Raw genomic sequence first — 14,534 nt, 5'->3', positions numbered from 1 at the left:
CATTCGATAAAATTTCCTGTGCTTAAAGGGCTTCATATAACATTTGTTATATGTAAGCCTATTGCAAATGAATTATTTCAGTTTTTGTATGTCTGAATGAAAAGATATTTATTTTGTCTTCTTTTTGAGAGATAGTTTGGGCATAAAATTCTAGGTTGATAGTACTAAAATCCTTTAAAGTATTTCTTAAAGTACTTTAGAGATATTGCACTGTCTCTAATAAGTACTCTGTTGTTATTCTTATCTTTGCTCTTCTCTGTGTAATGTGTCTTTTTCTCCTAGTGCTTTAAGATTTTCTCTTTATCACTGTTTTTGAGCAATTAGATCATGATGCATACTTACATAGTTTTCTTCATGTTTTTTGTGCTTAGGTTTTGTTAAGCTTTACATATTTAGTTATTGTCAAATTTGGAGTTTTTTTAAAGATTTTATTTATTTATTTGATAAAGAGAGAGATCACAAGTAGGCAGAGAGGCAGGCAGAGAGAGAAAGAGAGAGAGAGGAGGAAGCAGCCTCCCTGATGAGCAGAGAGCCTGATGTGGGGCTCAATCCCAGGACCCTGAGATCATGACCCAAGCTGAAGGCAGAGGCTTAACCCACTGAGCCACCCAGGTGCCCCATATTTAGAGATTTTTAAGCCACTATTTCTTTAAATATCTTTTTGTCCTCTCTTCCCCTTCTTTGAAGACTCTAACTGTGCATATAATGTGCCACTTAATATTGCCCCACAGGTCACTGATGCTCTATTCATTGTTGTTTTTAAGTCTTGTTAAAAAATGTTTTCTGGTTCTCACTTGGGGTTTTTTTAAATTTTTATTTTTTAATTGAAGTATAGTTGACATATGTCAGTTTCACCTGTACAGCGTAGTAATTTGACAATTCTATATATTATGTAGCATTCACCACAATAAGTGCAGTTTACCACCTGTCACCATACAATGTTATTACAGTGTTATTGACTCTATTCCCTATGCTGTACTTTTCACTCCCATGACTAGTTTATAACTTGTGTGTTTTGTTTTACATCTTAATCTCCTTCACCTGTTTCATCCATCCCCCCCACCCCACTCACTTCCCTCTGGCATCTACCATTTTTTACCCTGTATTTATGAGTCTTTAAAAATATGGAATGCTTCACGAATTTACTTGTCATCCTTGTGCAGAGGCTCTGCTCATCTTTTCTCTGTTGTTCCAGTTTTATTATGTGTGCTGCTGCCACAGTGAGTACTGAGATAGTTTGTGTTGCTGTATCTTCTAGTTCACTAGTATTTTCTTCTGCAGTGTATAATCTGCTATTAATCCTATCAAGTGCATATCTCCCCTCATATGTCCTAGTTTTATCTCATCTCGTTAATCCCTTTGTAGTTTTAAACATAAATTGTTTATTTATTTATTTTTTATTCCTCCAAGGTTTTACTTAACACGTTTAGTCTTCTGCATTTTTGAGCACATAGAATGCACTTATAATATCCATTTTAATGTTCTGGTCTGCTAATCCCATCATCTGTGTCAGCACTGAGTCAGTTTTGATTGGTTGGGGGTTTTTTGCTCACTCTGTGTAGTTTTTTTCCTCACTTCTTCTTATGCCTGCTAATTTCTGACTGGATGCCAGACATCGCGATTTTTTCCTTGTTGAGTGTTTGAACATTTTATGTTCTTGTAATTGAATTTTGTTCTGGAGTGGTGGTTAAATTACTTGGATAAATTTTGATTCTTTGATCTTGTTTTTAATATTTATTGGGCAGTATCAGCATAACATTTAGCCTAGGGATAATTATTTTCTACATCTGATGCAAGACATTTCTCAATCTCTACCCAATGTCCCTATGAATTTTGAGACTGTCCAGTCTGGCTCCTGGTAACAGGTTTTATTCTCAGTCTTTTGTGAGTGTCTATTCTTGTTTCCTCTAATCTTTCAGTTGTATTTTTTCCTCTTACCCTCTGGTAGTCCAGTTACATGCAAACTCTGCTTAATACTAAATGGAATCTTCACAAAAATCTCCTAAGTTTTCTCTGTTTATCCATCTTCTCTTTGATACTCTGCTCTGTGAAATTTAGTGTCTTTGTTTTCCTGGTCTATCAGATATGTTTCTTCATCTCAGGGAACATTCTGAGCCCACCCCAGATTCTGTGCTTAAGTCTGGAAACTCTCTCAAGGAAATCAATAGGGACAATCACAGACGGATTCTTGTTTCTCATGTCTGCTTTGTAGCCCATTGTTCAATGTCTTTAAAAGCCTTTGTTTCATATATTTTGTTCAGGTTCTTATCTTTTTAGTTTATACTGTAAATTTAGGCCTTTTACTTCATTTTGGGCAGAACTGGAAGTCACAGATTTGCTGAATAAAATAGGCATCAAGTTGTTTTACAGATTTTTATATATACAAGTTTTCTGTTAGTAGAACAGAAGTTATGTGTTCTAAATAGTAGAATAATTCATGATTATAAGTCTAACAAGGAATTGTTCTGAAGGAAGAGATCTATATGAAAAATAGCATAAAAGAGTTAGATAGTTTGTTATTATTGATTATTGCATCTTGTGAGTATCTGTATCTATATATTACATCTTTACCCATAATCATTTTCTCTCTGAAGTGAGAATTTTGATGTGAGCAAAATACTTTTATATACTGAAGCCCATATTACCTTCAACAGTATAAATTTATTATTTCTTTGTCAGGAAAAGCTGCAAAATTAGCAAACATGTTAGATTTTTTTAAAAAAGATTTTATTTATTTATTTGATAGACAGAGATCACAAGTAGGCAGAGAGGTTTGCAGAGGGGGTGGGAAGCAGGCTCCCTGCTGAGCAGAGAGCCCGATGTGGAGCTTGATCCCAGGACCCTGAGGTCACAACCTGAGCCGAAGGCAGAGGTTTAACCCACTGAGCCACCCAGGCACCCCTAGATATGGTTTTCCTATGAAAATTAACTATAACACCTGACTTAATTAAAAACTTTAAGATAGTGGCACCTGGGTGGCTCAGTGGGTTAAAACCTCTGCATTCGGAGGGTCCTGGGATCGAGCCCCACATCAGGCTCTCTGCTCAGCGGGGAGCCTGCTTCCCCCTCCCCTCTCTGCCTGCGTCTCTGCCTACTTGTGATCTCTTCCTCTGTTAAATAAAGAAATAAAAATCTTTAATAAAAACCTTTAAGATAGTAACATTGTTTAAGGACAATGAGTTAAGTTGATTTTTGCAGTATTTAACAGAAATATTTTTGGGTAAAAATTGGAATATATCATGGGTATGGTAACAAACAGTATAAATTGTAGAGATGCCTCATGCTCAAGACATGGACATTTGCCAGTGAATTTACTGTTAAATATGGCAATCATGATTTATCCATGTTTTTGTCAGGAGAGTTTTTGTACCATTTGAGAAATTAATTTTTTCATATTATCCTAGTGTACATCTTTGCCTCAACTTACATTGAAGACCTAAGGAAACACTTGAGCTTTTAGTTTATATTAAAATCCCCTCTCAGTAAGTTTGATGTTTCTCTGAAAAAGTGTTCAAAAATAATTATTCAAACATGTGAAATGTATCAAACCACTTCATCAGTTGTAACGAATGTACCATTATAATGAAGGATGTCAGTAGTGAGGGAAATTGGGGGTGTAAGGAAAGGAGGTACATAGGAACTCTTTGCACTTGCCACTGAATGTTGCTTTCAACTTTAGAATTCTCTAGTGAATACATTTTATAAATTAAAAAAATGGCACCCTTTAGAAATCCCAATAAAACTATCATTGGGAAAATCACTTGACAGCAAAGAGTTTTGCCCCCTTTGCCATGCTTCCATTCATCAGGAAAGAAAGTAATAACCTGCGGTAAATATGCAAAATTTGAAAGTTGAAGTATAGACTCCTCAAAATGTTCCCTAATCTAAGCTTAAAAAATGAACTGCATTATTCAGTTAGATTGTTTGAATTTATAGTATTGGGGTGAAAGAAGATAAGTGAATTGAAGTTATTGAACTGCAATGAAATATGACACTGAATTTGAATTTAAGCATTTTATAAATTTTTAAGGCATGCTATCCTAAATGTTAAGACTGTTAAGCAATGATATATTAAAGTTTAGAAGTATACTTGTAAACAGACATCATGTAATATTATGAAATTGAGTGATGCTAAATATTGTGCTATATAACAGATGTAAGGAGGAGTTATGTGCTGTGTATCACACTGTGAAATACAAGAGTACAAGATGGATGTCACCAACTTAGCACACAAAAATTAGAGTTTGTTTTTCACATACTCAGGCAACAAGACCCAATAAACCACAAGTAATCGATAAACAATTTTTTGTACTTTCCAACATTTAATTTTTAGATGTAGATTTGACAGTATCAGCTGAGGTCGTATATATATTATTTATTGTTTTAGGTGCTAAAACTGTATTTTGAGTGGTGTGCTACAGTCAGTTTATACTCTGTTTAGGACTGATTTTTAGATATTCAGGATTTTTTGGAATTGTAGTAAGCATACTTAAAATGAGATCTACCATCTTAACAGATTTTTAAAGTACATAATATAGTATTAATATAAGCACAATGCTGTACAGCAGATCTGTAGAACTTGCTCATCTTACATAACTGAAACTTTATACCTATTGACCTGTAACTCTCCATTTCCACATTTTCCCAGCCTCTGACAACAAACATTTTACTTTCTATTGCTATGAGTTTGACTTTTTTTTTTAGTTTGACTTTTTATAGACACCTCATGCGAGTTGAAGCATGCAATATTCTCCTCTACAGGTTCATTTCATTTAGCATCATGTCTTGACCTAGTTGTTAACCATTGGTAGCTTGAAATAGCCAGTGGTAGGAATATTTACACCATGGGAAATGGAAAATGCCAGAAGTCAGGATTTTGTTTATTTGTTTTTTGTTTTCTTTCCAGAGAGCTAGTTTAACAGCACATTTCTAAGGACATTACTGGAAATATTTGGTGGTTTACTATTTTTTTTCTTAACTCCTTGCCAGACTCAGTCATTTTTGTTATTCTATCAGATCTCCATAGGCATTTGGGTTGTGATCTGTGACTAGGGGAAAGACACAAGTATTTTACTAGGTAGATCAAAGAGAGCTGGAAGCAGTACTCCCAGCTGATTGAGGACCATGGAGATTTACTTCAGTTGTATGACTTGTTGCCTGGTCTGTTCCAGCCTGGAGATCCACCAGTGCATTTGTGTCACGGAGTCTGGGAAGGCTACCATTTCAGGAGAGCAAGACAGCCTTAGGAGAGCATGAAGTTTGAGGTACTAGAAACTAGCAGCCGTCAAAGAAAGACCCTGACTTGTGGAGACTTTGGAGCCAATGCCTGAGCGGGTAGATTTAGTTTCCTAAGGGGAGAAGGATAGTGAAGGTTGAGTTACTTCATTCTCTGCTGGACACAACTCCAGTACTTATTTTTTGGATCTATCTTTGGGTATGCACACATGCATCTATCTTTGGGCACACATATACCTTTAGGACCTGATCCATTTTATGCAGAATATCTGTTATTCTCCCTGGATGGAGATTGAAGATACATAGCTTACACCATTCAGAAGAAAAAAAAAAAACCTCTTATGAAAACTCCAGTGAGTTGCATTAAACTCTCATGGCTGATGCTGAGAAGAGACTGTGAAGAGACGATACCTCTTAGACACTGATAGGAGGGAAAGGTTTAAGGTAGGAGGGCACCAGGATCAGAGGTTTCTGGACTCCACAGAAAGAGGAGGTCATGGTAGCAGAGGTTTGTTCCAGAGATATCATTCTAGAGTAATTAATTATTCTGGTGGGTAGTTTCTATTCTCTTAGAATAAGAAAGAAACAATGTGGTAGATCACCAAAGTATGGTTTACTGTGAAGCTAGAGAAGCTTAAGATTACATTGGAAATGCCCTAGCTGTGACTCAGATGGTCCTATGCTTTCGTAGAGTTAGCCTTTTCGTAGGCTATTTTAACTGCATTTGATTGAGATTCCTGCCTCTCCCTATTGCAACTTCTCATCCGCCATACTTACTTTCCTTGCAGGTGGTAGCCATAGACATTCATGTAGCCCTTCTAATGGGAGATTGTGCTGAAGATATATATTTTGAGCCATAATTTGAAAAGATGTTTTGAATTATTTAATATAACAGAAAGCAATTTCACTTGACTATTAATAATTCCCAAGTTTTATTTATAAAGCCAGAATTTATTTTGAATTTTTTGCCCAAGGGTCTTTAAGGTTGATACTCAATAATATTTTTTATCAGGTAAACTTAGAAATAAAATAATATGTTAAAAATATTATCTAAGTAGCAAAATAACTCCCAGATAAATGCTTGGATGTTTTCAGTGAGTGTTAAGATACAGGGCTTCCTGATCTTGTGAGAGGGCTGAGTATTAATAGAGAGCTAAATTTCTCTGTATGAGATGCCTGAGATTATAGGAGTAAGAAATACATATTTAGAGTCTGGTTTGGTTTGGTTAGTTGAGTAAGAGAGGAGAAAATACAATATATTGGAATTGAAAATTTGAGGAGACCTTTTACAAAGTCTGGCAATTTGGAAGCTGTATGCATTGCATATGTACTTTTGCATGCCAAGGATATCATAAACAGCATCAAAATCTAGGGAATATATCGGGAAATTACAAAGCAGTAAAGTACAAAATACAAAATAATTCTTACAAAATAATGGAAAAAAGATAAATTATCCCATAAAAAATGAACAATGAATATAAAAAGAACAATTTGTAGAAAAGATAATGGTGGGTAAACTTATACTTAGTCTCATTGTATTTTGAGAAATGAAAATTAAAGTAACAGTGAGCATTTATTTCACCTCCATGAGATTGGCAGCTAGTTAAATTAGTGATAATTCCTTTCACTGGCATAGATGCCGGGGAAAAGTGTACACTCATGTAATTGTAGTAGAAATATGTGTTCTTATAATCCTTTGAAATGAGCAATTGGCAAGATCTATAAAATTTAAATATACATATAAACTTTGACCCAGCAATAAGGCTCTATTCTGTTCCACTGATTTATGTGTCTGTTTTTGTGCCACTGCCTTACTGTCTTGATGATTACAGCTTTGTAATAGAGCTTGAAGTCTAGAATTTTGATGCCACCAACTTTGGCTTTCTTTTCCACATTCCTCTGGGTATTCAGGGTCTTTTCTGGTTTGCCCCATATAAATTTTAGGATTATTTTTTCCATTTCTTTGAAAAAAGTTGATGGTATTTTGGTAGGGACTGCATTAAATGTGTAGATTGCTTTAGGTAGCATAGACTTTTTCACAATATTTGTTTTTCCAATCCATGAGCATGGAACGTTTTTCCATTTCTTTGTCTCTTCCTCAATTTCTTTCATGAGTACTTTATAGTTTTCTGAGTAGAGATTCTTTGCCTCTTTGGCTAGGTTTATTCCTAGGTATCTTATGGCTTTGGGTGCAATTGTAAATGAGATTGACTCCTTTCTTCTGTCTTGCTGTTGGTGTATAGAAATGCAACTGATTTCTGTGCATTGATTTTATATCCTGACACTTTACTGAACTCCTGTACAAGTTCTAGCAGATTTGTAGTGGAGTCTTTTGAGTTTTCCACATAAAGTATCATATCATCTGCAAAGAGTGAGAGTTTGACTTCTTTGCTGATTCAGATGCCTTTAATTTCTTTTTGTTGTCTGATTGCTGAGGCTAGGACTTCTAGTACTATGTTGAATAGCAGTGGTGATAGTGGACAGCCCTGCCTGAGCTCCTGACCTTAGGGGAAAAACTCTCCGTTTTCCCCCGTTGAGAATGATATTCACTGTGGGATTTTCATAGGTAGCTTTTATAATATTGAAGTATGTGCCCTGTATCCCAACACTGTGAAGAGTTTTGATCAAGAAAGGATGCTGTACTTTGTCAAATGATTTTTAGCATCTATTGAGAGTATCATATGGTTCTTGTGCTTTCTTTTATTAATGTATTGTATCACATTGATTGATTTACGGACATTGACCAAACTTGCAACCCAGGAATAAATCCCACTTGGTCATGGTGAATAATCCTTTTAATGTACTGTTGGGTCCTTTTGAATTTCACATATCTATTTCTGTTTCTGATACCTTTTGAGTTGAATCTCTGCCTTATCACCCAATGGCTACTAGAAAAATGTGCAAGATTTGCCTCTGTTTTTTTACAGAGAAATCTGTAAACGTACTCAGACACATACTACAGACTTGACTCACTAACTCAGGCCTTTGCAGAGCTTGCCTGCCAGCAGTCACAGCTCTGGAGTTAGGGATGGATGTGGGTATTATACTCTGTTTGGGCCTGATCCCCTCAATCTGGCAGCAGCTGAGTGGGGAGGAAGATGAAGGGTTGCCTCTGGAGGCCCCCATCATCTCCCTGTCCTCACCATATGCCTTACCCCCATTCTTTTCCCCTGCTATGCAAGTGCTTTTTTAGTCTGTCCCCCACTGTTCCAGCAACCGAGTCAACCAGGAACTGTAAGAATGGAGAATGCTGAGGTGAAGGTCCTATCCTGAAAGGCCCCTGCCCCCAACCCCATTCATCCCTCAGGAGTATGATGGGGAACCTGGCCTCAGCTCAGGGCCCACTGCTGGGCAGGAGACCTAGAGAGGTTAGCCTAGGTCCAGAGAGCCATTCCTGGCCTAGATAAGGCCTTTTTGGCACACATTACACCCACATCACAGCTTTCAGACACTGCCTTTGATACACTGTCTGTCCATCTCTGTTAATAAAGACCTGTTGAACAGTTAAAAAAAAAAATTGCCATGGCTTAATCCCATGGGAGATCAAGGACTTTCAGATCTCTGAAGTTCTCACATTTAAAGATCTGTGCGTCATCTCTAATAATCCCATGCTGTGAAGCTATCATTGTCACCTTCTATTTGGCGGTAGTGGCCCCCCTCCCCCCCCCGACCAACTGAAAGATAAACTGAAGCTAATCATTATTTAAAAAAATATTTTGGGTGAAGAAAAGATTTCAGAACTGAAGTATTCTACCACATTTGCAAAATAAAACCTTGATATTCAGCCCTGTCACAGTTTCCTTGATGGACTGCAATGAGATCAACATTTGGCTTTGGGTTTTGTTGAATCTGTCAAGGCTTTAGAGCTTGATGTCATTGCTGTCTTGTTTTTTGTTATTGTTGTTTGTTTTTTTAAAGATCTTATTTATTTGAGAGATAGAGAGAGAGAGAGTGAACAGTAGCAGGGCAAGAGGGAGAGGAAGAGGTTGAAGCAGACTCTCCAGTGAGTGTGGAGCCTAACATGGGACTTAATCCCAGGACCTCAAGGTCATGACTTGAGCCAAAGTCAGATGCTTAACCGGCTGAGCCATCCAGGCCCCTAGTTTGTTTCTTAACTAAGCTCCTGTTTTCTGCCTCATTACCTCTAGTTTATCTTGCACAGTCTGCTGGACTGAAGCATCTTTGTCAAGATTCTTTCCCCACACAAGAACCTAGAATGGTTCAGAGCCCTTGGTGGCCTCTCATGGGTTTGCTGATTGTATGGGTTTATCATTTTCTGTCTATCTTATCCATTAGTTCTTCAGCAACTGCATATGAAATTGGGTCATACTTTGCTACTCTCTTCATGTATCATTAGCATTTCTCCTTGACACATTCCCTTTACCGTTTAAACTGCATGTGCTGTTCACTCTACAGGAGTCTCTTCCCCTTCATCTTTTACTTAGATGACTTCTTCCCTGCTCTGTGGCTGACCTCATGTCTTTGCCTTACTCTGAAGCATTTTCTCATCAATCTCATGGTTAACCCAGCACCTGCTCTTGACTTTCTCACATACTCAGAATTTATTCCACACGGTTTTGTTATACATTTGGTTATGAAAATAAGAAATATATAAGAATATGAAATATATAAGAATATGAAAATAAGAAAGACTGTTTAGAATGCTGTCTTGGGGGAAAAATACCTGAAAAACTGCAAGCTGAGATGAAGGGCTCCCCATGCAGACCTATAGATGGACTACTCATTGACCTCAAAACCACAGTTTGTGATGTACTCACAAGCTGGTAGAATGCTACCAAAGCCCCTGCTTTTGTGCCAGAAGCAAGGGAAATGATGTTATTCTGACTACAAACATCTATAGTACTAGATCCTTAAGATGCCTCTGTTACTGTATTTACTCTTGAATAAGACTGTGTCCTCAGGGACCAAATGTGATGACTGCACATTATGTAGGAGTTTCAAAGTACTTAAAAATTTCTCTGTTCCTTTAAAAATGCTTGGGTGTATGAGTGTGTATAAGGTTAATTAACTCCCTTCCCTGAAACCAAACTGTTAAATAAGAAACATTTAAAAAAAAAAAAAAAGGGAAGGATTTTCAGCTGCCTCCAGTTGAGAAAGGAGGCTGAAATCTGATTATAAGGCTTCACTTTTTTCATTTACACATAAAATGTATTGTGTACTAAAGGGGGGGAAGGAAAGAAACTGGAAATAACAATGTGTTAGACAATTTTGGAGATATGAGCAAAGACAAATGAAAAAAAAAATAATGCTATGTGTCTGAATACATACATACATACACAATACATTTATGTGTCTGAACTTGCTAAGTCTGGGACTTCCCTCTGAGCCATGGGACTACATACTGACCTGGCTTTTTGCCAAGGAGAGTGGAAAAGTTTGGCATATATATATATATATATACCTATATACATATGTATAGGTATATATATATGCATGCCATATGGGACTGTACATCTCAATGCTGCTGCTCATTTTCCAATAACCTAGTATCAAAATAGGGCCCAACATGGGGAGACCCTCAATAAATGCCGGCATACAAACTGAATTCTTACTGTGTACCTTTCATGAGATGTACAAACATATACATGATTGATACTTAACCAGGATCATTTGATAAGCTTACATAGGTAATTTATGACTTTTGTTCCTTCATTTTCTCAGTGGTTCATTCATTTTTCTCAGTGTTTCATTCTATTATTGGTCAGCAAATGGGTTGTACTGTTCATTAATTTTTTTTACTATCATCCCCATGCATAAACACTATTCATATACCACACCCATACTTTTCAGATAATTTACCAGAACAAACATGCTTCTGTGTTAAGAACAATACTGCCAACCCACATAACATGCCACACACATAGAGTCTCTATATTATAACCCCCCCAAAAAAGATGATTACCCAGTGAAATCCTAATATAAAACTCCTTCCACCATCCTTACCAGTCACATAAAGCAGATGATAGAGCCCATGCAATAACCAAGATCATTCACTTTAAGTAGTTATTGACTATTTACTACAATCACAGATGCATATGTCTACATATTTATTTAAAAAAAAAACTGGGAAACATTCTTGTCCTGTATGCTTGATGGGTATGTGTGTGTGTGTTGAGGGGGAATGTGGGGTGGTTGGAGGAGCAACTGGGGAGACAGATGAAGAGTTGAGGAGTTGCTGACTGCCTTTTTTAGAAAACATGCAACTTGAGTTCATCACTACCTGCTGATGTCCATGATCAACACTGTAAATAGGGATTCTTGTTGCTTTACAAAAAAGTAATGAAGCAATTTCTGAAATATGTCTGAGTTAAAGGAACACTGTCTTTTGTGGTTCTGATATAGGATGTGATTTAAGCTTATAGCCATGATAATAAATTCTATAGGATTATTCAAAGGAGGGGCGCCTAGGTGGCTCAGTGGGTTAAAGCCTCTGCCTTCAGCTCAGGTCATGGTCTCAGGGTCCTGGGATCGAGCCCCACATCGGGCTCTCTGCTCAGTGGAGAACCTGCTTCCTCCTCTCTCTCTGCCTGCCTCTCTGACTACTTGTAATCTCTGTCTATCAAATAAATAAATAAAATCTTTAAAAAAAAATAAAGAGGATTATTCAAAGGAATCCAACATTCTTCATGAACTTCTTGAGGAAAGCATGTTTTTCAAGATTCTTTCTGCTGAAAAGTCTAAATTGGCTTTTTTCTCCTTGGTTCTGCTAATTTCTTAAACTATTAATATAATAGAGGTAGACAGAAATGTACTTGCCAAGGCCCTCTTTGAAAAACCAAATTTGACTTTGTTTTGAGGAACAGTTACTGAAATTAATGCAGAGGTTTATGAATTTTTCCAAGGCCACATAGAAACTTTCTAGACTATTATGAATCTCTGTTGCTTTTGCTTAAAGGGCATCCATTTTTCACTCTTCTAGTAATAGCCCCTCAACTTTTCTTTGGGGATACCATTCCTCTTGAACTGTGAGTCCATGGGAAACCACACCTACCCCAGGATGGGCATATCACTCAACATATTTGACTGTCATTCCCCTAGAGATACAAATTGTTTTAGAGATAATATCAGAAACTAATACTTAGCACTTACTGGCTGCTGAGCAGTATTGTAAGTACTTTAGATGTATTAACTAATTTAATCCCACAAATAATCTGGCAAGTAGATAGTACCTTACAGCTGATATAAATCATTTGTCCCCCAGTTGATTCAGGCAATAAGTACTGTTTTATAGGTAACAAGATTAAAGCTCACCAAAGTTTAACAATTTGATTAAAGAGACACAATTACTAAGCCCTGAGCCTTGATGGGAACCAGTTGTTCTAGCTGTAGAGTCTGTAATCTTAACCCAAGGGCTTATGTCCTTAGTCATTCTAATTATGAAAGTTGTGCTGGAATCATTGGAAAGGAGATGCTTTCTTTCTTTTTTCTTTTTTAAAAGATTTATTTATTTGAAAGAGAGCCAGTGAGCAAGTGGTGGGGGAAGGGCAGAAGGAGAGAGAGAAACATGAAGCAGACTCCCCGCTGAGCGCAGATCTGGAAACAGGGTTAGATCTCAAGACCCCAAGGTCTTGACCTGAGCCGAAATCAAGACCCAGCTGCCAACTGACTGAGCCACCCAAGGCGCCCCAAGGAGATGCTTTCTTATTTTGTGGGGTTACTGCCTTGCTCGGATGCAGACCTAGAGATGCTAGTAGCCATCTTGCCATCTCTTTGAGAGGCTGTAGAGACTGGAGTAACAGAGACAGAGAGATAAAAGACAGATTCCATCACATGATCTGAAGCTGATACCCCTTGGGATTTTATTTTATTTTTTTTAAAAGATTTTATTTATTTATTTGACAGACAGAGATCACAAGTAGGCAGAGAGGCAGGCAGAGGGGCAGGCAGAGAGAGAGAGAGAGAGAGGAAGGGAAGCAAGTTCCCCGCTGAGCAGAGAGCCCGATGTGGGGCTCTATCCCAGGACCCTGAGACCATGACCTGAGCTGAATGCAGAGGCTTCACCCACTGAGCCACCCAGGCGCCCCCTCTTGGGATTTTAAATTGTGTGAGTAGTTTTCTCTTTTTTTAAACCAGTTTAAGCCAGTTGAGTTGCATTCCAGTCACCTGTTGTTGAGATGTTCCAATCCATAGATGTGCATGTAACTTGAATCCTAATAATGGGCTATTGAGAATTGAGGGAGTGTGGAGGGGAAGAAATAAAAAGTAAAAAATGCATAGTAAACCTGTACAAGGCCACATTATGGAAGCAGTTCTCACTCCAGACACACACGAGTCTGGGCTGTAAGTGTCCTCTGGGGTCATTTATTTTGGATTTCAAACTGTAACGATATGTGAAATGATTATTTTTTAAGTTAGAAAAAGAGGAAAATGTAATAAACAAGTATGTTCTCATGCTAATAAGTAACAAGGGGGAATTTTAGTCTTGAAAAGAGGGAAAAGAAATATAGTTATCTCTTGAGTGTTAAAATACACCAAACATTGTTCTAAGTGCTGTCTTGTATTTTATTATTTAAGTGTCCCAACATAGTGCAGAAGAAAATATTCCCATATGTGGAGACTTAGGTTTGGGATGTTAAACTATCCAAAGTAAAGATGAAAGTATTCTGTCTGCAGCTGACACTTGGTCGGAAAACCAGACGACTTATCCCTGATTATGTCTCTCTTTTCTCCCTCCACGCAAGAGTCTTGTACAGCTTAATGCCAGTCTCCACAGCAGATAGCAGTGAGCATATGACATGCTTCATGCTAATGAATTTTAAACAGAACTCTCATTGGGGATTCTGAAAAGTACTAGAAGGGACATATGCATCTGATTCCCTGCAGTTTCCTCTTATATTTTGAAGTGAATATGGACTCAATTCTTGGGGCGTTAGCAGCTGTTTTATAACAATGGCGGGAGAAGCAAATTCTTGAAAGGATGGTAGAACATAAAGAAAGAGGGGACCTGGGATTTGAGGAAAGATTGCCAACCTCCAGATTTTTTTTTCCTTAGGGTAGATAATTAAATGTTTTTATTGCTTATCTTGTTATTACTTGAAGCCTACTATATATTTATAATTTCTTATTTGCTACCAAAGATTCTTCTAATATATAGACCCTAGATAGGCCCATGGCTAATGTCCCCACTGTTTTTCTTTTCTTTTCTTTTCTTTTTTTAAAGATTTTATTTATTTATTTGATAGAGAGAGAGAGATCACAAGTAGGCAGAGAGGCAGGGGGAAGCAGGCTCCCCGCTGAGCAGAGAGCCCGATGTGGGGCTTGATCCCAGGACCCTGAGA

The 14,534-nt window shown here is 37.4% G+C and overlaps 1 non-coding gene across 1 annotated transcript; it reads right to left on the bottom strand.

Annotated features, from left to right (window-relative positions):
• Positions 1 to 1,118: 1,118 nt before the first annotated feature.
• Positions 1,119 to 1,228, bottom strand: LOC125101401 (U6 spliceosomal RNA). The gene has a single exon (XR_007127817.1). It is a non-coding gene; the product is annotated as a U6 spliceosomal RNA (small nuclear RNA).
• Positions 1,229 to 14,534: the final 13,306 nt, after the last annotated feature.

This window comes from Lutra lutra, chromosome 5 (assembly GCF_902655055.1).
Source record: "Lutra lutra chromosome 5, mLutLut1.2, whole genome shotgun sequence".
Classification (NCBI taxonomy): Eukaryota; Metazoa; Chordata; class Mammalia; order Carnivora; family Mustelidae; genus Lutra; species Lutra lutra.
This window is presented reverse-complemented; position numbering and strand designations above follow the sequence as displayed.